At 32.7% G+C, this 8,167-nt stretch overlaps 1 long non-coding RNA gene across 1 annotated transcript; it reads right to left on the reverse strand.

Moving 5' to 3' along the window:
- Nucleotides 1-968: 968 nt before the first annotated feature.
- LOC148614053 (uncharacterized) lies at nt 969-2,669 on the reverse strand. The gene is made up of 2 exons (XR_015923224.1): nt 2,406-2,669; nt 969-1,071 (listed from the first exon to the last, which is right to left on the reverse strand). It is a non-coding gene; the product is annotated as an uncharacterized LOC148614053 (long non-coding RNA).
- Between the last annotated feature and the right edge of the window lie 5,498 nt (nt 2,670-8,167).

The following is an 8,167-nucleotide window of genomic DNA, read 5'->3' on the forward strand; positions in this document are numbered from 1 at the left end:
CTTTATAGTTCAATTCACAGAGACTGTCTTTGGTTCTGTTATGGCCCTTAATTCCAAAAAGGGTCTTTGGTCCCATTACCGGTATGGCCCATAATTCCAAAATGGTTGGGGCAAAATCCCAAGAAATCAATATCAACCTTCCTTGTGTCATTTGTAAGGTACCTTGTTCTTAATCTTTTTTTAAAGATAAATCAAATAATATTTAAGCTAGCTGTCACACAAAAAAGCAAGGGTCAATGGAAGACTATGACCACTGACAACAAGGACAATGAGACAAAATAAAATTATACCTCAGTTTCCTGTGACCCGACCAGCTCATGCCTTGTCTCCTGACTGACTTATTTTTAAGTTAACAAGCAACAAATGCAACCACCATACGACCTGACATTTTACAGATGGTAGTCAAATTTTCATTTTCACAAAGCTGTTTAAGTTGTTTTCTACAAAATTTGGGAAAAAATAAGTAAATAAGATCAAATAAAATCCTGACCTTCCAACCAATTTTTTTTCTGACAAGTAACAGGAAACAGAGGTATAATTTTATTTGGCCTGACAGCTCCATACCATTATACAATTTTTTTTGTGATAAAGGTTGAAGTGTTTTGAAAAGAGTGATGCTGAAATTTGCTTGAACATTATGAAAGGTAAATTTGGCACAAAATCTGGTTATCATTTCTTGCAATTTTAAAAATTCATTCTTTATCATGTAAATAAATGCAAGATTACCAGAATTTTTTAACATCGATTATTAGTATTCATTGTGAACTCCAGGTAGGTTATCTCCCCTTAACAAAAACAGTGACTCATTAATATTCACTGGTACATTTTGTTCTGATTAACACTGATTTTATAATGTTGTATTGATTTAATGAATTGATTCCTCATTAGGTTAATAAATATTCTACTTCCAGATACTAACAATGAGATACGAAAAGAATCACTATGCATGATATATTACTGATTGAGTATTAAATGAGAAAACACAAAATTATGGAAGAGTAACTGTACAAAAGCAGACAAAACAGACACAGAAAAAACTTACCACTGTCACTTCCACATCTGGAATAATCACTAAAAAACAAAAGAAATCTCAAATGAAACAATGCCAACACATGTCTGGCCCTGCATCACCATCATACATTTGTAAACACCTTTGAGTAACTTCAAATAATAGGAGGTAGATACCTGACACTGTGCGAGGTTTATATAATATTGATTTAATATTTTGAGTTACAGATTATACAAGTTAGGTACATGTACCCTTAAGGTAGTACAATACGGTAGGTCATTTCTAAAAATTTGATCTCATTTTATTGAAATAAAGATGTTTTGAGGCAGTCTGCACAGAAATTTCAAGTGTTTTCAATTTGTCACAAAAAAGTGCATATTTTTTAAATCCTTGGTGTGTGGAGGTTCAAGCCATTTATAAGTAATTTAGTGATTATTGTTATAAAATCCAGTAGCCATGGTAACATACTGAAAAAAATATTACTGAATTTCAGTGCAAATCAAGGGTGCCTTTCCAAAACTAACAGCCAAATACTATGTTTATAAAATATCAGGCACTTAGACACTACCACAGGATGAAAGCATGCATGGAGTCGGTGGAAAAAGGGTAAAAATAATACGACCCTTTTTGATTCATTCCCTCACAACTTTAGTTCCAAAAGTTTGTGTGAAATAAGGTATTTTGAACATCTGCCATCTGATGCTGAGGAGAGAACCTAATACAGCAGGGAACTGAAACGTTCCAGATACCATTCTTCATTTAAATTACACCTGTTTACCATTACATATATAACATCTGTCTATGTATAAATGCTTAACTACATTTAAACAACATATCCACCAAATTTCAACTTTTAAGTTTGAGTTTTACAAAATTTGACGGGGGTAACTTGGTGTGCGAAACAGTGCACCTTAATGTAACTGTATAGTACACCCTATGGGTGATGAATGGAGGACAGAGTCCATCATCTACTAGATCTGCTTTTACTGTTGGTAACACTGGTAAAAATGGTAAAATTTGTACATACTGTTATACAAAACTTAATTTGAGGTCAAAAAGCAAAATTCTGGAAAATTTACTTGAACCACTCAGGTAGTTTTAAAATATCAAGTTAGTAAATGTTTACTGACATATAAAATGCAAAATTATGTCTGATGTTTTATAATTTTTTTTCAAATCCTCAAAAAAGCTACAAAAAAGTCAAGTTGATAATTGCAAGGCATTTTGAAAAAAAATAAGTAATGATTGATCATAAAAGAAAGTTTTAAACGTGTACAAAGTATACCTAGTACACTGTAATGGACAGTATTCCTCAATATCCAATTATTAATGAGGTTTAACAGTTAATTCCAATCCAAAAGTCTTATGGTTCTTAAAAGATAGCAATGCTTCCTACCTGAGTTGCATGCCTTCTTCATACTCCTCATCAGAAATGACCTCATACTCTGGTTCATCATGCCAGTACAGGTAGGAAGACCCAAAATTCATCACTGCGTCCAAAATTGTAATTTCTACAACAATGTAAAGGTCCACACATGTGAAATAGTGAAAAATATCAAATGTCCCTAGTAATGGGAATATCTAAGTATACATTTTAATTTGAATTTAAAGGAATATAAAATATGATGATATGATATCATGAAGTCATTATGCTAGTTTTAGCTCACATGGCCAGTCATGTGAGCTATTGTCATCACTTGGCGTCCGTCGTCAAAACTCTTCTACTCTGAAACTACTTTACCAATTAAAACCAAACTTAGTATGAATGTTCCTTGCGGTATCCTGCATAGAAATGATGTGGGAATTTGTCAAAAAACATGACCGCCTTTACTTAAAATAGATCATAGGGGTCAGACAGTAGTTTTTCATAAAAGTGTTCAACTTGATGAGATCTATCTCTGGTCAAATTTTGGTTTTAATCCGTTAAGCCATGTTGGAGTTATTGCCCTTTTTCAATGATTTTTGCTATTTTTAATGTTATTTCTTTCCAAAATCTTCTCCTCTGACACTACTTGACCAATTGAAACCAATCTTAATATGAATGTTCCTTGGGGTATCCTGCATAGAATTAATTTGGGGATTTTTGATTTGTCAAAAAACATGGCCGCGTTACAAAAAATAGAACATAGGGGTCAGACAGTAGTTTTTCGCATATATCTCCTAAACTGTTAGGTTTAGCTGAATTCTGACATGAATAAAACTGTTCAGCATGATGAGATCAATCTCTGGTCAAATTTTGGTTTTAATCCGTTAAGCCATGTTGGAGTTATTGCCCTTTTTAAATGATTTTAGCTATTTTTAATGTTATTTCTTTCCAAAATCTTCTCCTCTGACACTACTTGATGAATTGACACCAAACTTAATAGGAATGTTCCTTGGGGTATACTGCATAGAACTGAAGTGAGGATTTTTGATTCATCGAAAAACATGGCTGCCGTTATTAAAAATAGAACATAGGGGTCAGACAGTAGTTTTTCGCATATATCTCCTAAACTGTCAGGTTTAGCTTAATTCTGACATGGATAAAACTGTTCAGCATGATGAGATCTATCTCTGGTCAAATTTTGGTTTTAATCCGTTAAGCCATGTTGGAGTTATTGCCCTTTTTCAACGATTTTTTTATATTTTTAATGTTATTCTTTTCCAAAATATTCTCCTCTGACACTACTTGAGCAATTGAAACCAAACTTAATATGAATTTTCCTTGGGGTATACTGCATAGAACTGAATTGGGGATTTTTGATTCATCGAAAAACATGGCTACCGTTATTTAAAATAGAACTTAGGGGTCAGACAGTAGTTTTTCGCATGTATCTCCTAAACCGTTATGTTTAGCTGAATTCTGACGTACATTCAAGTGTTCAGCATGATGAGATCTATCTCTGGTCAAATTTTGGTTTTAATCCATTAAGCCATATTGTAGTTATTGCCCTTTTTCAACGATTTTTGCTATTTTTAACGTTATTTCTTTCCAAAATCTTCTCCTCTGACACTACTTGACCAATTGAAACCAAACTTAATATGAAAGTTCCTTGGGGTATACTGCATAGAAATTATGTGGGAATTTTTGATTCGTCAAAAAACATGGCCGCCGTTACTAAAAATAGACCATAGGGGTCAGACAGTATTTTTTCACATATATCTCCTAAACCATAAGGTTTATCCAAATTCTTTCACGAACTGAAATGATCCATATTATTAGTACTACAAAAGTCTTCAGACTCCTTGTAAGAGGTATTGCCGTTGAAAGGGGGAAAAATGACTTTTTTTAATACTTTTCATTCAATATCTTGAAAACTATGATAGATTGAAAGAAACTTTCAATTGTTGAAAAGATCTTGTGATAGTCCTACCAAAGACTTCTTTAGTCAAAATTGTTGGACAACTTCTTGTTTATTGATTTTGAAAGGCACAATTCAAGAAGTTGAGCGATTCAGGCTCCTATGAGCCTCTTGTTTATATTCTGATGTCAATTTTCATGACTTTTTTAAGGAGGTAGTCTGAGGGTAAGGGATATAACTCTTAAAATCATTGATATGTTTGTATCATTTTCAACTTCACCAGAGCCTATCAAACTTTCATTTGAAACAGAATGAAGTCAGTCCAAGTTACTTTGATGATTACATGGGACTGATGTAAAATGGTGAATAAGAGTTGTGTCTCTTACCCTAGGTCTACCTCCTCAACACAAATTCAAGACTTTTTTTGACATCGTCCACTGTTCATTTTTGTTTCGAAAACTATCATGTAATAATCTAATGACACTTTGCACATATGCATTCATAACCATCATATGTAGTGTTACAGATTTTAAATTTCAATAGAACTTATCTATAAATTGACATAGTACTGGTATCTTATAAAATTCTTTGAAGGGCACAGCTTGATTTGACCACAGATGTCTAACACAGGATATGAATTTGTTCCAGTCACATTTTACAAAATCAATCCCAACCTTCTGTTTAATGACTGACACATCTTGGTACAATTTTAAAGAGTTCCATTTCCTTTTACTCAAGTTATGATCCAGACATGAGGAAATGTTTGTTTCTATTATAAAATTGAAACGGTTTGCTATAGATGATGGACAATGAATTGATGTCATAATGCACTAACCATTTTATTATCAAGGCCATGGCCAGAGTCTTTTTTGGAAAAAACTTCAAATTTTTTGGGGAATTTTTTTTTACTCGTTCAACAATTGAATTTTTTTTCTTTATTCCCCTTTACTTAACAAGGGTGGTTTTCAAGATATACCATGCTCTGCTCATCAGAATAACTTATTTAAAAAGAAAACTGAACTATTTCCTTATTCAAGTAAACTTTAATTCAAACAGGAAACACAAACTGTTCAGTGTAAAACATCCATTAGAGTGGCGATCTCTGTACGTTCCTGGTTTTTTTATAACCAAAGGAGAGCGTCATATGTAAATTTAGAAATAAATCAAATCGAAAGTAGGATTGCACAAGCGGACCCATACTAAATTTTGGCCCAAAACACGGTAACTATCACATTTCCGTTATTTTTTTAAACAAAAAAATGTTATAAAATAGTGCAACGACAAATATAAAATAATAATAATAATAATAATAATAGTGAATAAAAACACACAATCATATGAAAAAACCACACATACAACAAGCAAACAATTGCAATTCATAAAAAGAAGTATATATTTGCATTTATAGAAGTAAAAAATACAGAGAAAGAGATGAAAATAACATTATGCTTTACTCTTTTTATTACAAAAGAAAACTAATAAGTCTTGTATGTACAAACATCTGTATACAACGGTATTCGCAAGAGAAACACCATTTTTTTTCTCAATTTGGTCTTTTTTGTCTAAAATATATTTAATACATCTAGAAAGCAACCAAAGATTTACTTGAATTTATCGTGTGATGTATATTTCTACTGATTATAAAAGGAAAATTTTTCCACCATTTTTCCACAGAGAATTTCAACTAAGTTTGACCTGTCAGTGTCTTAAAAAGGCAAACTTTACAAACACTTTGATTGTTATTTCTGCTGATTATCAGGTATAAATATTTGAGTTATGCATTAAAATCAGGTTTTTTTTGTTTATGTGCCGCACCTTGCATGGTTCTTATAGACATAAAAGTACTTATCAAACTGTATGTATTTAACATATCTGCTCATTTCAGGTGCGTATTTGTCAGTTTCAATGAGACAATAAAGAGGTTTTTTCTAAGTCTCCCTGCACTCCATCTGGATCCGCCACTTGGTTTTGGTGTTATCTAGTATACCTAACTGCATATTTTATATTCTTCTGGTTAGACTTAAAATCTTCAATGTTTTAAAAAAAAATTAAACACAATCCGATTGATGAGATGTATCAAGTTTGAATGTTGTGCCCATTTTAATATATATTTCTAGTCGAAAACCACCCTTGTTAAGTAAAGGGGAATAAAGAAAAAAAATTCAATTGTTGAACGAGTAAAAAATAAATCCCAAAAAAATTTGAACATTTTTTTTCAAAAAGATACAGATCATGGCCCTGATAATAAAATGGTTGGTGCATTATGACATTAATCCACTGTCCATCATCTATAGCAAGCCGTTTCAATTTTATTCCGCATTTAAGATATCTCATATAATATATCAGTTATCTTATAATATTCGTCCCAACTGTTCAAGGTAACCTTACCAATGCCATGCTTGTGATGCAATTTGTTTTACTTGAGCAATTCATGCCTTTAATATGCTCCCGAATGTTAGACAAGTAAACACGCAGTGTAAAACCTAACCATTCTATTCAAGTTAAGTGGAACATGGGTTACCATACACACATAAAACCGTTAACCTGTACTTCTCATTGGGGCCTGGGATTTTTTGTTGAGTGAGTATTTTTTGACTTCATTAAAATTTATTTACAATTCAATTTTTCCTTCTTATGACTGAATTAAAAAGATTTTTTTCAAAGTTGTTGAATGATTGAGGGTCTCTTGTATCTTGCATTCATAATGTGAAAAGTATCAATAATATTCTAATCTAAATAGAGAGAGGTTTTAAGTTTGATAAGTACTTTTATGTCTATAAGAACCATAGAACCATGCAAGGTGCGGCACATGAAGAAAAAAACCTGATTTTATTGCATTACTCAAATATTTATACCTGATAACCTCCAGAAATAACAATCAAAGTGTTTGTAAAGTTTTCCTTTTTAAGATACTGATAGGTGAAACTTAGTTGAAATTCTCTGCGGAAAAATGTAGGGAAAATGGTGGAAAATTTTCCTTTTATAACCAGTAAAAATATGTACATCACAAAATAAATTCAAGTAAATCTTTGGTTGCTTTCTAGATGTATTAAATATATTTTATGCAAAAAGACCAAATTGAGAAAAAATGGTGTTTCTCTTGCAAATACCGTTGTATACAGATGTTTGTACATACAAGACTAATTAGTTTTCTTTTTTAATAAAAAGAGTAAAGCATAATGTTATTTTCATTTCTTTCTCTGTATTTTTTACTTCTTTAAATGCAAATATATACTTCTTTTTATGAATTTCACTTGTTTGTTTGTTGTTTGTGTTTTTTTTTTATATGATTGTGTGTTTTTATTCACTATTATTATTTTATATTTGTTGTTGCTATTCTGCCACAGTGCAGTTTGTTTGTTTGTTGGAGTTTAACGTCCGAGCAGCAATATTTCAGCTATATTCAGACGATGAACATGAAATGGATGATAAAATGAACATGAAATGAAAAAAAGGATGAGACACAAGGATAATATGGTCGACAAATTTTGATTGCCACTGGAAAAAGGGGGTATGAATAGGTCGGGCAATTTAGCCTCCTGTGGCGGAGCGCAAAGGTTCCTACTCCTATCGAATACCACAGCAGTGTTCTTTAACGTGCGAGGAACGTGGCATCTTTCCCAACACGGTGCACCACTATGGTTTGCGTTCAGGTTTTCCGTATTATAGCCTGACAACCCCAGCATGCAACACGCCAGAGGGACCCCATTCCACCACCTGGGGCACACATCTCAGTTGCTCTGTGGGCAGAGCGCCTAGCCCCCGGCTAGGTTTCTGAGCACTATGTAGTCGTCTTATATGACAAGCTTAGCGCTGCTGCAGGCCTATTCTTTTAACACCCGGACCTGCACGGGGCGATGGCATAACCAACATCGTC

The sequence above is a fragment of the Perna viridis genome, chromosome 6 (assembly GCF_037379345.1).
Source record: "Perna viridis isolate PV_CMFRI_1.1 ecotype Kerala chromosome 6, ASM3737934v1, whole genome shotgun sequence".
Classification (NCBI taxonomy): Eukaryota; Metazoa; Mollusca; class Bivalvia; order Mytilida; family Mytilidae; genus Perna; species Perna viridis.